Genomic DNA, 14,926 nt, shown 5'->3' on the forward strand with positions numbered 1-14,926 from the left:
TGAATTCTGCAAAGTGATTATTATGGGACCTATATGGAGGGGAGCCCAGGGTGATAAAGGAAATATCCTCTACTAATCACTAAAGAGAAGTGTGTCTGAAACTGCATTAGCTCATGTGTGAATTGCACTCACAGAGTTTACACTTTCTCTTCAGTGATCAGTTTGTAGCACACAGTTATTTCTGGAACTCCTGCAATTAGACTACTTTCATAGCGCATGAACATTACAGTGACAAATGAAATATCCACAGAGTGAAATTTAACAAAGAAGCTTGCATTCTTAGAAACTGCAGATTCCACGAAAAGAGTGTTAGCAAACTGCTTCTTGAGGCAGAGGTTGTAACTCTGTGAGATGAACTCACAGATCAGAAAGAAGTTTCTCAGAAAGCTTCTTTCATGTTTTGAACGGATGAAATTTCCTTTATCAGCGTAGGCCTCAATGTGATCCAAAGAAGCCCTTGTCAGATTCCTCAAAGACAGTGTTAATGGACTGCTCCACGAAACATAAGTGTAACTCTGTGAGATGAATTCACACATCACCAAGAAGTTTCTAAGAAAGCTTCTTTCTAGTTTTCATCTGTGGATATTTCCTTTGTCACTGTATTGTTCATTGCGCTATGAAGTATCTAATTGCAGATTTCCAGAAAACTGTGCTAACAAACTGATCACTGAAGAGAAACGTGTAACTCTGTCAGTTGCATTCACACTTGGCAATGCAGTTTCCCAGAAAGCTTCTCTTTAGTTATTATGTGAGGATATTTCCTTTATCACTATGGGCCCCAATGGGCTCCCAAATATCACTTTGCAGATTCCACGAAAAGAGTGTTATAAAACTGCTTCTTGAGGCAGAGGTTGTAAATCTGTGAGATGAACTCACAGATCAGAAAGAAGTTTCTCAGAAAGCTTCTTTCACGTTTTGAACGGATGAAATTTCCTTTATCAGTGTAGGCCTCAATGTGATCCAAAGAAGCCCTTCTCAGATTCCTCAAAGACAGTGTTAATGGACTGCTCCACGAAACATAAGTGTAACTCTGTGAGATGAATTCACACATCACCAAGAAGTTTCTAAGAAAGCTTCTTTCTAGTTTTCATCTGTGGATATTTCCTTTGTCACTGTAATGTTCATTGCGCTGTGAAGTATCTAATTGCAGATTTCCAGAAAACTGTGCTAACAAACTGATCACTGAAGAGAAACGTGTAACTCTGTGAGTTGCATTCACACTTGGCAATGCAGTTTCTCAGAAAGCTTCTCTTTAGTTATTATGTGAGGATATTTCCTTTATCACCAAGGGCCCCAATAGGCTCCCAAATATCACTTTGCAGATTCCACGAAAAGAGTGTTAGCAAACTGCTTCTTGAGGCAGAGGTTGTAACCCCTGTGAGATGAACTCACAGATCAGAAAGAAGTTTCTCAGAAAGCTTCTTTCACGTTTTTTTTTTTTTTTTTTTTTTTTTTTTTTTTTTTTTGAGACGGAGTCTCGCTCTGTCGCTCAGGCTGGAGTGCTGTGGCCGGATCTCAGCTCACTGCAAGCTCCGCCTCCCGGGTTCACGCCATTCTCCTGTCTCAGCCTCCCGGGTAGCTGGGACTACAGGCGCCGCCACGTCGCCCGGCTAGTTTTTTGTAGTTTTTAGTAGAGACGGGGTTTCACCGTGTTAGCCAGGATGGTCTCGATCTCCTGACCTCGTGATCCGCCCGTCTCGGCCTCCCAAAGTGCTGGGATTACAGGCTTGAGCCACCGCGCCCGGCTTCTTTCACGTTTTGAACAGATGAAATTTCCTTTATCAGCGTAGGCCTCAATGTGATCCAAAGAAGCCCTTCTCAGATTCCTCAAAGACAGTGTTAATGGACTGCTCCACGAAACATAAGTGTAACTCTGTGAGATGAATTCACACATCACCAAGAAGTTTCTAAGAAAGCTTCTTTCTAGTTTTCATCTGTGGATATTTCCTTTGTCACTGTAATGTTCATTGCGCTATGAAGTATCTAATTGCAGATTTCCAGAAAACTGTGCTAACAAACTGATCACTGAAGAGAAACGTGTAACTCGTGAGTTGCATTCACACATGGCAATGCAGTTTCTCAGAAAGCTTCTCTTTAGTTATTATGTGAGGATATTTCCTTTATCACTATGGGTCCCAATAGGCTCCCAAATATCACTTTGCAGATTCCACGAAAAGAGTGTTAGCAAACTGCTTCTTGAGGCAGAGGTTGTAACTCTGTGAGATGAACTCACAGATCTGAAAGAAGTTTTCAGAAAGCTTCTTTCACGTTTTGAACGGATGAAATTTCCTTTATCAGCGTAGGCCTCAATGTGATCCAAAGAAGCCCTTGTCAGATTCCTCAAAGACAGTGTTAATGGACTGCTCCACGAAACATAAGTGTAACTCTGTGAGATGAATTCAGACATCGCCAAGAAGTTTCTTAAAAAGCTTCTTTCTAGTTTTCATCTGTGGATATTTCCTTTGTCACTGTAATGTTCATTGCGCTATGAAGTATCTAATTGCAGATTTCCAGAAAACTGTGCTAACAAACTGATCACTGAAGAGAAACGTGTAACTCTGTGAGTTGCATTCACACTGGCAATGCAGTTTCCAGAAAGCTTCTCTTTAGTTATTATGTGAGGATATTTCCTTATCACCATGGGCCCCAATAGGCTCCCAAATATCACTTTGCAGATTCCACGAAAAGAGTGTTAGCAAACTGCTTCTTGAGCAGAGGTTGTAACTCTGTGAGATGAACTCACAGATCAGAAAGAAGTTTCTCAGAAAGCTTCTTTCACGTTTTGAACGGATGAAATTTCCTTTATCAGCGTAGGCCTCATGTGATCCAAAGAAGCCCTTCTCAGATCCATCAAAGACAGTGTTAATGGACTGCTACCACGAAACATAAGTGTAAACTCTGTGAGATGAATTCACACATCACCAAGAAGTTTCTAAGAAAGCTTCTTTCTAGTTTTCATCTGTGGATATTTCCTTTGTCACTGTAATGTTCATTGCGCTATGAAGTATCTAATTGCAGATTTCCAGAAAACTGTGCTAACAACTGATCACTGAAGAGAAACGTGTAACTCTGTGAGTTGCATTCACACATGGCATGCAGTTTCTCAGAAAGCTTCTCTTTAGTTATTATGTGAGGATATTTCCTTATCACCATGGGCCCCAATAGGCTCCCAAATATCACTTTGCAGATTCCACGAAAAGAGTGTTAGCAAACTGCTTCTTGAGGCAGAGGTTGTAACTCTGTGAGATGAACTCACAGAATCAGAAAGAAGTTTCTCAGAAAGCTTCTTTCACGTTTTGAACGGATGAAATTTCCTTTATCAGCGTAGGCCTCAATGTGATCCAAAGAAGCCCTTCTCAGATTCCTCAAAGACAGTGTTAATGGACTGCTCCACGAACATAAGTGTAACTCTGTGAGATGAATTCACACATCACCAAGAAGTTTCTAAGAAAGCTTCTTTCTAGTTTTCATCTGTGGATATTTCCTTTGTCACTGTAATGTTCATTGCGCTATGAAGTATCTAATTGCAGATTTCCAGAAAACTGTGCTAACAAACTGATCACTGAAGAGAAACGTGTAACTCTGTGAGTTGCATTCACACATGGCAATGCAGTTTCTCAGAAAGCTTCTCTTTAGTTATTATGTGAGGATATTTCCTTTATCACCATGGGCCCCAATAGGCTCCCAAATATCACTTTGCAGATTCCACGAAAAGAGTGTTAGCAAACTGCTTCTTGAGCCAGAGGTTGTAACTCTGTGAGATGAACTCACAGATCAGAAAGAAGTTTCTCAAAAAGCTTCTTTCACGTTTGAACGGATGAAATTTCCTTTATCAGCGTAAGCCTCAATGTGATCCAAAGAAGCCCTTGTCAGATTCCTCAAAGACAGTGTTAATGGACTGCTCCACGAAACATAAGTGTAACCCTGTGAGATGAATGCACACATCACCAAGAAGTTTCTAAGGAAGCTTCTTTCTAGTTTTCATCTGTGGATATTTCCTTTGTCACTGTAATGTTCATTGCGCTATGAAGTATCTAATTGCAGATTTCCAGAAAACTGTGCTAACAAACTGATCACTGAAGAGAAACGTGTAACTCTGTGAGTTGCATTCACACATGGCAATGCAGTTTCTCAGAAAGCTTCTCTTTAGTTATTATGTGAGGATATTTCCTTTATCACCATGGGCCCCCAATAGGCTCCCAAATATCACTTTGCAGATTCCACGAAAGAGTGTTAGCAAACTGCTTCTTGAGGCAGAGGTTGTAACTCTGTGAGATGAACTCACAGATCAGAAAGAAGTTTCTCAGAAAGCTTCTTTCACGTTTTGAACGGATGAAATTTCCTTTATCAGCGTAGGCCTCAATGTGATCCAAAGAAGCCCTTCTCAGATTCCTCAAAGACAGTGTTAATGGACTGCTCCACGAAACATAAGTGTAACTCTGTGAGATGAATTCACACATCACCAAGAAGTTTCTAAGAAAGCTTCTTTCTAGTTTTCATCTGTGGATATTTCCTTTGTCACTGTAATGTTCATTGCGCTATGAAGTATCTAATTGCAGATTTCCAGAAAACTGTGCTAACAAACTGATCACTGAAGAGAAACGTGTAACTCTGTGAGTTGCATTCACACATGGCAATGCAGTTTCTCAGAAAGCTTCTCTTTAGTTATTATGTGAGGATATTTCCTTTATCACCATGGGCCCCAATAGGCTCCCAAATATCACTTTGCAGATTCCACGAAAAGAGTGTTAGCAAACTGCTTCTTGAGGCAGAGGTTGTAACTCTGTGAGATGAACTCACAGATCAGAAAGAAGTTTCTCAGAAAGCTTCTTTCACGTTTTGAACGGATGAAATTTCCTTTATCAGCGTAGGCCTCAATGTGATCCAAAGAAGCCCTTCTCAGATTCCTCAAAGACAGTGTTAATGGACTGCTCCACGAAACATAAGTGTAACTCTGTGAGATGAATTCACACATCACCAAGAAGTTTCTAAGAAAGCTTCTTTCTAGTTTTCATCTGTGGATATTTCCTTTGTCACTGTAATGTTCATTGCGCTATGAAGTATCTAATTGCAGATTTCCAGAAAACTGTGCTAACAAACTGATCACTGAAGAGAAACGTGTAACTCTGTGAGTTGCATTCACACATGGCAATGCAGTTTCTCAGAAAGCTTCTCTTTAGTTATTATGTGAGGATATTTCCTTTATCACCATGGGCCCCAATAGGCTCCCAAATATCACTTTGCAGATTCCACGAAAAGAGTGTTAGCAAACTGCTTCTTGAGGCAGAGGTTGTAACTCTGTGAGATGAACTCACAGATCAGAAAGAAGTTTCTCAGAAAGCTTCTTTCACGTTTTGAACGGATGAAATTTCCTTTATCAGCGTAGGCCTCAATGTGATCCAAAGAAGCCCTTCTCAGATTCCTCAAAGACAGTGTTAATGGACTGCTCCACGAAACATAAGTGTAACTCTGTGAGATGAATTCACACATCACCAAGAAGTTTCTAAGAAAGCTTCTTTCTAGTTTTCATCTGTGGATATTTCCTTTGTCACTGTAATGTTCATTGCGCTATGAAGTATCTAATTGCAGATTTCCAGAAAACTGTGCTAACAAACTGATCACTGAAGAGAAACGTGTAACTCTGTGAGTTGCATTCACACATGGCAATGCAGTTTCTCAGAAAGCTTCTCTTTAGTTATTATGTGAGGATATTTCCTTTATCACCATGGGCCCCAATAGGCTCCCAAATATCACTTTGCAGATTCCACGAAAAGAGTGTTAGCAAACTGCTTCTTGAGGCAGAGGTTGTAACTCTGTGAGATGAACTCACAGATCAGAAAGAAGTTTCTCAGAAAGCTTCTTTCACGTTTTGAACGGATGAAATTTCCTTTATCAGCGTAGGCCTCAATGTGATCCAAAGAAGCCCTTCTCAGATTCCTCAAAGACAGTGTTAATGGACTGCTCCACGAAACATAAGTGTAACTCTGTGAGATGAATTCACACATCACCAAGAAGTTTCTAAGAAAGCTTCTTTCTAGTTTTCATCTGTGGATATTTCCTTTGTCACTGTAATGTTCATTGCGCTATGAAGTATCTAATTGCAGATTTCCAGAAAACTGTGCTAACAAACTGATCACTGAAGAGAAACGTGTAACTCTGTGAGTTGCATTCACACATGGCAATGCAGTTTCTCAGAAAGCTTCTCTTTAGTTATTATGTGAGGATATTTCCTTTATCACCATGGGCCCCAATAGGCTCCCAAATATCACTTTGCAGATTCCACGAAAAGAGTGTTAGCAAACTGCTTCTTGAGGCAGAGGTTGTAACTCTGTGAGATGAACTCACAGATCAGAAAGAAGTTTCTCAGAAAGCTTCTTTCACGTTTTGAACGGATGAAATTTCCTTTATCAGCGTAGGCCTCAATGTGATCCAAAGAAGCCCTTCTCAGATTCCTCAAAGACAGTGTTAATGGACTGCTCCACGAAACATAAGTGTAACTCTGTGAGATGAATTCACACATCACCAAGAAGTTTCTAAGAAAGCTTCTTTCTAGTTTTCATCTGTGGATATTTCCTTTGTCACTGTAATGTTCATTGCGCTATGAAGTATCTAATTGCAGATTTCCAGAAAACTGTGCTAACAAACTGATCACTGAAGAGAAACGTGTAACTCTGTGAGTTGCATTCACACATGGCAATGCAGTTCCTCAGAAAGCTTCTCTTTAGTTATTATGTGAGGATATTTCCTTTATCACCATGGGCCCCAATAGGCTCCCAAATATCACTTTGCAGATTCCACGAAAAGAGTGTTAGCAAACTGCTTCTTGAGGCAGAGGTTGTAACTCTGTGAGATGAACTCACAGATCAGAAAGAAGTTTCTCAGAAAGCTTCTTTCACGTTTTGAACGGATGAAATTTCCTTTATCAGCGTAGGCCTCAATGTGATCCAAAGAAGCCCTTCTCAGATTCCTCAAAGACAGTGTAATGGACTGCTCCACGAAACATAAGTGTAACTCTGTGAGATGAATTCACACATCACCAAGAAGTTTCTAAGAAAGCTTCTTTCTAGTTTTCATCTGTGGATATTTCCTTTGTCACTGTAATGTTCATTGCGCTATGAAGTATCTAATTGCAGATTTCCAGAAAACTGTGCTAACAAACTGATCACTGAAGAGAAACGTGTAACTCTGTGAGTTGCATTCACACATGGCAATGCAGTTTCTCAGAAAGCTTCTCTTTAGTTATTATGTGAGGATATTTCCTTTATCACCATGGGCCCCAATAGGCTCCCAAATATCACTTTGCAGATTCCACGAAAAGAGTGTTAGCAAACTGCTTCTTGAGGCAGAGGTTGTAACTCTGTAGAGATGAACTCACAGATCAGAAAGAAGTTTCTCAGAAAGCTTCTTTCACGTTTTGAACGGATGAAATTTCCTTTATCAGCGTAGGCCTCAATGTGATCCAAAGAAGCCCTTCTCAGATTCCTCAAAGACAGTGTTAATGGACTGCTCCACGAAACATAAGTGTAACTCTGTGAGATGAATTCACACATCACCAAGAAGTTTCTAAGAAAGCTTCTTTCTAGTTTTCATCTGTGGATATTTCCTTTGTCACTGTAATGTTCATTGCGCTATGAAGTATCTAATTGCAGATTTCCAGAAAACTGTGCTAACAAACTGATCACTGAAGAGAAACGTGTAACTCTGTGAGTTGCATTCACACATGGCAATGCAGTTTCTCAGAAAGCTTCTCTTTAGTTATTATGTGAGGATATTTCCTTTATCACCATGGGCCCCAATAGGCTCCCAAATATCACTTTGCAGATTCCACGAAAGAGTGTTAGCAAACTGCTTCTTGAGGCAGAGGTTGTAACTCTGAGAGATGAACTCACAGATCAGAAAGAAGTTTCTCAGAAAGCTTCTTTCACGTTTTGAACGGATGAAATTTCCTTTATCAGCGTAGGCCTCAATGTGATCCAAAGAAGCCCTTCTCAGATTCCTCAAAGACAGTGTTAATGGACTGCTCCACGAAACATAAGTGTAACTCTGTGAGATGAATTCACACATCACCAAGAAGTTTCTAAGAAAGCTTCTTTCTAGTTTTCATCTGTGGATATTTCCTTTGTCACTGTAATGTTCATTGCGCTATGAAGTATCTAATTGCAGATTTCCAGAAAACTGTGCTAACAAACTGATCACTGAAGAGAAACGTGTAACTCTGTGAGTTGCATTCACACTTGGCAATGCAGTTTCCCAGAAAGCTTCTCTTTAGTTATTATGTGAGGATATTTCCTTTATCACCATGGGCCCCAATAGGCTCCCAAATATCACTTTGCAGATTCCACGAAAAGAGTGTTAGCAAACTGCTTCTTGAGGCAGAGGTTGTAACTCTGTGAGATGAACTCACAGATCAGAAAGAAGTTTCTCAGAAAGCTTCTTTCACGTTTTGAACGGATGAAATTTCCTTTATCAGCGTAGGCCTCAATGTGATCCAAAGAAGCCCTTCTCAGATTCCTCAAAGACAGTGTTAATGGACTGCTCCACGAAACATAAGTGTAACTCTGTGAGATGAATTCACACATCACCAAGAAGTTTCTAAGAAAGCTTCTTTCTAGTTTTCATCTGTGGATATTTCCTTTGTCACTGTAATGTTCATTGCGCTATGAAGTATCTAATTGCAGATTTCCAGAAAACTGTGCTAACAAACTGATCACTGAAGAGAAACGTGTAACTCTGTGAGTTGCATTCACACATTGGCAATGCAGTTTCCCAGAAAGCTTCTCTTTAGTTATTATGTGAGGATATTTCCTTTATCACCATCTGGCCCCAATAGGCTCCCAAATATCACTTTGCAGATTCCACGAAAAGAGTGTTAGCAAACTGCTTCTTGAGGCAGAGGTTGTAACTCTGTGAGATGAACTCACAGATCAGAAAGAAGTTTCTCAGAAAGCTTCTTTCACGTTTTGAACGGATGAAATTTCCTTTATCAGCGTAGGCCTCAATGTGATCCAAAGAAGCCCTTGTCAGATTCCTCAAAGACAGTGTTAATGGACTGCTCCACGAAACATAAGTGTAACTCTGTGAGATGAATTCACACATCACCAAGAAGTTTCTAAGAAAGCTTCTTTCTAGTTTTCATCTGTGGATATTTCCTTTGTCACTGTAATGTTCATTGCGCTATGAAGTATCTAATTGCAGATTTCCAGAAAACTGTGCTAACAAACTGATCACTGAAGAGAAACGTGTAACTCTGTGAGTTGCATTCACACTTGGCAATGCAGTTTCCCAGAAAGCTTCTCTTTAGTTATTAAGTGAGGATATTTCCTTTATCACCATGGGCCTCAATAGGCTCCCAAATATCACTTTGCAGATTCCAAGAGAAGAGTGTTAGCAAACTGCTTCTTGAGGCAGAGTTTGTAACTCTGAGAGATGAACTCACAGATCAGAAAGAAGTTTCTCAGAAAGCTTCTTTCACGTTTTGAACGGATGAAATTTCCTTTATCAGCGTAGGCCTCAATGTGATCCAAAGAAGCCCTTCTCAGATTCCTCAAAGACAGTGTTAATGGACTGCTCCACGAAACATAAGTGTAACTCTGTGAGATGAATTCACACATCACCAAGAAGTTTCTAAGAAAGCTTCTTTCTAGTTTTCATCTGTGGATATTTCCTTTGTCACTGTAATGTTCATTGCGCTATGAAGTATCTAATTGCAGATTTCCAGAAAACTGTGCTAACAAACTGATCACTGAAGAGAAACGTGTAACTCTGTGAGTTGCATTCACACTTGGCAATGCAGTTTCCCAGAAAGCTTCTCTTTAGTTATTATGTGAGGATATTTCCTTTATCACCATGGGCCCCAATAGGCTCCCAAATATCACTTTGCAGATTCCACGTAAAGAGTGTTAGCAAACTGCTTCTTGAGGCAGAGGTTGTAACTCTGAGAGATGAACTCACAGATCAGAAAGAAGTTTCTCAGAAAGCTTCTTTCACGTTTTGAACGGATGAAATTTCCTTTATCAGCGTAGGCCTCAATGTGATCCAAAGAAGCCCTTCTCAGATTCCTCAAAGACAGTGTTAATGGACTGCTCCACGAAACATAAGTGTAACTCTGTGAGATGAATTCACACATCACCAAGAAGTTTCTAAGAAAGCTTCTTTCTAGTTTTCATCTGTGGATATTTCCTTTGTCACTGTAATGTTCATTGCGCTATGAAATTTCTAACTGCAGATTTCCAGAAAACTGTGCTAACAAACTGATCACTGAAGAGAAACGTGTAACTCTGTGAGTTGCATTCACACATGGCAATGCAGTTTCTCAGAAAGCTTCTCTTTAGTTATTATGTGAGGATATTTCTTAATCACCATCTGCCCCAATAGGCTCCCAAATATCACTTTGCAGATTCCACGAAAAGAGTGTTAGCAAACTGCTTCTTGAGGCAGAGTTTGTAACTCTGTGAGATGAACTCACAGATCAGAAAGAAGTTTCTCAGAAAGCTTCTTTCACGTTTTGTACGGATGAAATTTCCTTCATCAGCGTAGGCCTCAATGTGATCCAAAGAAGCCCTTGTCAGATTCCTCAAAGACAGTGTTAATGGACTGCTCCACGAAACATAAGTGTAACTCTGTGAGATGAATTCACACATCACCAAGAAGTTTCTAAGAAAGCTTCTTTCTAGTTTTCATCTGTGGATATTTCCTTTGTCACTGTAATGTTCATTGCCCTATGAAGTATCTAATTGCAGATTTCCAGAAAACTGTGCTAACAAACTGATCACTGAAGAGAAACGTGTAACTCTGTGAGTTGCATTCACACTTGGCAATGCAGTTTCCCAGGAAGCTTCTCTTTAGTTATTATGTGAGGATATTTCCTTTATCACCATGGGCCCCAATAGGCTCCCAAATATCACTTTGCAGATTCCACGAAAAGAGTGTTAGCAAACTGCTTCTTGAGGCAGAGGATGTAACTCTGTGAGATGAACTCACAGATCAGAAAGAAGTTTCTCAGAAAGCTTCTTTCACGTTTTGAACGGATGAAATTTCCTTTATCAGCGTAGGCCTCAATGTGATCCAAAGAAGCCCTTCTCAGATTCCTCAAAGACAGTGTTAATGGACTGCTCCACGAAACATAAGTGTAACTCTGTGAGATGAATTCACACATCACCAAGAAGTTTCTAAGAAAGCTTCTTTCTAGTTTTCATCTGTGGATATTTCCTTTGTCACTGTAATGTTCATTGCGCTATGAAATTTCTAACTGCAGATTTCCAGAAAACTGTGCTAACAAACTGATCACTGAAGAGAAACGTGTAACTCTGTGAGTTGCATTCACACATGGCAATGCAGTTTCTCAGAAAGCTTCTCTTTAGTTATTATGTGAGGATATTTCTTAATCACCATCTGCCCCAATAGGCTCCCAAATATCACTTTGCAGATTCCACGAAAAGAGTGTTAGCAAACTGCTTCTTGAGGCAGAGGTTGTAACTCTGTGAGATGAACTCACAGATCAGAAAGAAGTTTCTCAGAAAGCTTCTTTCACGTTTTGTACGGATGAAATTTCCTTTATCAGCGTAGGCCTCAATGTGATCCAAAGAAGCCCTTGTCAGATTCCTCAAAGACAGTGTTAATGGACTGCTCCACGAAACATAAGTGTAACTCTGTGAGATGAATTCACACATCACCAAGAAGTTTCTAAGAAAGCTTCTTTCTAGTTTTCATCTGTGGATATTTCCTTTGTCACTGTAATGTTCATTGCCCTATGAAGTATCTAATTGCAGATTTCCAGAAAACTGTGCTAACAAACTGATCACTGAAGAGAAACGTGTAACTCTGTGAGTTGCATTCACACTTGGCAATGCAGTTTCCCAGAAAGCTTCTCTTTAGTTATTATGTGAGGATATTTCCTTTATCACCATGGGCCCCAATAGGCTCCCAAATATCACTTTGCAGATTCCACGAAAAGAGTGTTAGCAAACTGCTTCTTGAGGCAGAGGTTGTAACTCTGTGAGATGAACTCACAGATCAGAAAGAAGTTTCTCAGAAAGCTTCTTTCACGTTTTGAACGGATGAAATTTCCTTTATCAGCGTAGGCCTCAATGTGATCCAAAGAAGCCCTTCTCAGATTCCTCAAAGACAGTGTTAATGGACTGCTCCACGAAACATAAGTGTAACTCTGTGAGATGAATTCACACATCACCAAGAAGTTTCTAAGAAAGCTTCTTTCTAGTTTTCATCTGTGGATATTTCCTTTGTCACTGTAATGTTCATTGCGCTATGAAGTATCTAATTGCAGATTTCCAGAAAACTGTGCTAACAAACTGATCACTGAAGAGAAACGTGTAACTCTGTGAGTTGCATTCACACATGGCAATGCAGTTTCTCAGAAAGCTTCTCTTTAGTTATTATGTGAGGATATTTCCTTTATCACCATCGCCCCAAAAGGCTCCCAAATATCACTTTGCAGATTCCACGAAAAGAGTGTTAGCAAACTGCTTCTTGAGGCAGAGGTTGTAACTCTGTGAGATGAACTCACAGATCAGAAAGAAGTTTCTCAGAAAGCTTCTTTCACGTTTTGAACGGATGAAATTTCCTTTATCAGCGTAGGCCTCAATGTGATCCAAAGAAGCCCTTCTCAGATTCCTCAAAGACAGTGTAATGGACTGCTCCACGAAACATAAGTGTAACTCTGTGAGATGAATTCACACATCACCAAGAAGTTTCTAAGAAAGCTTCTTTCTAGTTTTCATCTGTGGATATTTCCTTTGTCACTGTAATGTTCATTGCGCTATGAAGTATCTAATTGCAGATTTCCAGAAAACTGTGCTAACAAACTGATCACTGAAGAGAAACGTGTAACTCTGTGAGTTGCATTCACACATGGCAATGCAGTTTCTCAGAAAGCTTCTCTTTAGTTATTATGTGAGGATATTTCCTTTATCACCATGGGCCCCAATAGGCTCCCAAATATCACTTTGCAGATTCCACGAAAAGAGTGTTAGCAAACTGCTTCTTGAGGCAGAGGTTGTAACTCTGTGAGATGAACTCACAGATCAGAAAGAAGTTTCTCAGAAAGCTTCTTTCACGTTTTGAACGGATGAAATTTCCTTTATCAGCGTAGGCCTCAATGTGATCCAAAGAAGCCCTTCTCAGATTCCTCAAAGACAGTGTTAATGGACTGCTCCACGAAACATAAGTGTAACTCTGTGAGATGAATTCACACATCACCAAGAAGTTTCTAAGAAAGCTTCTTTCTAGTTTTCATCTGTGGATATTTCCTTTGTCACTGTAATGTTCATTGCGCTATGAAGTATCTAATTGCAGATTTCCAGAAAACTGTGCTAACAAACTGATCACTGAAGAGAAACGTGTAACTCTGTGAGTTGCATTCACACTTGGCAATGCAGTTTCCCAGAAAGCTTCTCTTTAGTTATTATGTGAGGATATTTCCTTATCACCATGGGCCCCAATAGGCTCCCAAATATCACTTTGCAGATTCCACGAAAAGAGTGTTAGCAAACTGCTTCTTGAGGCAGAGGTTGTAACTCTGTGAGATGAACTCACAGATCAGAAAGAAGTTTCTCAGAAAGCTTCTTTCACGTTTTGAACGGATGAAATTTCCTTTATCAGCGTAGGCCTCAATGTGATCCAAAGAAGCCCTTCTCAGATTCCTCAAAGACAGTGTTAATGGACTGCTCCACGAAACATAAGTGTAACTCTGTGAGATGAATTCACACATCACCAAGAAGTTTCTAAGAAAGCTTCTTTCTAGTTTTCATCTGTGGATATTTCCTTTGTCACTGTAATGTTCATTGCGCTATGAAGTATCTAATTGCAGATTTCCAGAAAACTGTGCTAACAACTGATCACTGAAGAGAAACGTGTAACTCTGTGAGTTGCATTCACACATGGCAATGCAGTTTCTCAGAAAGCTTCTCTTTAGTTATTATGTGAGGATATTTCCTTTATCACCATGGGCCCCAATAGGCTCCCAAATATCACTTTGCAGATTCCACGAAAAGAGTGTTAGCAAACTGCTTCTTGAGGCAGAGGTTGTAACTCTGTGAGATGAACTCACAGATCAGAAAGAAGTTTCTCAGAAAGCTTCTTTCACGTTTTGATCGGATGAAATTTCCTTTATCAGCGTAGGCCTCAATGTGATCCAAAGAAGCCCTTCTCAGATTCCTCGAAGACAGTGTTAATGGACTGCTCCACGAAACATAAGTGTAACTCTGTGAGATGAATTCACACATCACCAAGAAGTTTCTAAGAAAGCTTCTTTCTAGTTTTCATCTGTGGTATGTCCTTTGTCACTGTAATGTTCATGCGCTATGAAGTATCTAATTGCAGATTTCCAGAAAACTGTGCTAACAACTGATCACTGAAGAGAAACGTGTAACTCTGTGAGTTGCATTCACCATGGCAATGCAGTTTATCCATGAGCTTCTCTTTAGTTACTTATGTTGAGGATATTTCCTTTAGTCACCATGGGCCCCAATAGGCTCCCAAAATATCACTTTGCAGATTCCACGAAAAGAGTGTTATGCAAACTTCTTCTTGAGTGCAGAGGATGTAAACTGTGAGATGAACATCACAGATCAGAAAGAAGTTGCTCAGAAAGATTCTTTCCACGGTTTGAAACGGATGAAGGAATTATCCTTTATTACACGCGTAGGGCCCTCAATGTGTGATCCAAAGAAGCCCTTGCTCAGATTCCCTCAAAGACAGTGTTAATGGACTGCTCCACGAAACATAAGTGTAACTCTGTGAGATGAATTCACACATCACAAAGAAGTTTCTAAGAAAGCTTCTTTCTAGTTTTCATCTGTGGATATTTCCTTTGTCACTGTAATGTTCATTGCGCTATGAAGTATCTAATTGCAGATTTCCAGAAAACTGTGCTAACAAACTGATCACTGAAGAGAAACGTGTAACTCTG

Source organism: Rhinopithecus roxellana, chromosome 6 (assembly GCF_007565055.1).
Source record: "Rhinopithecus roxellana isolate Shanxi Qingling chromosome 6, ASM756505v1, whole genome shotgun sequence".
NCBI classification, from domain to species: Eukaryota; Metazoa; Chordata; class Mammalia; order Primates; family Cercopithecidae; genus Rhinopithecus; species Rhinopithecus roxellana.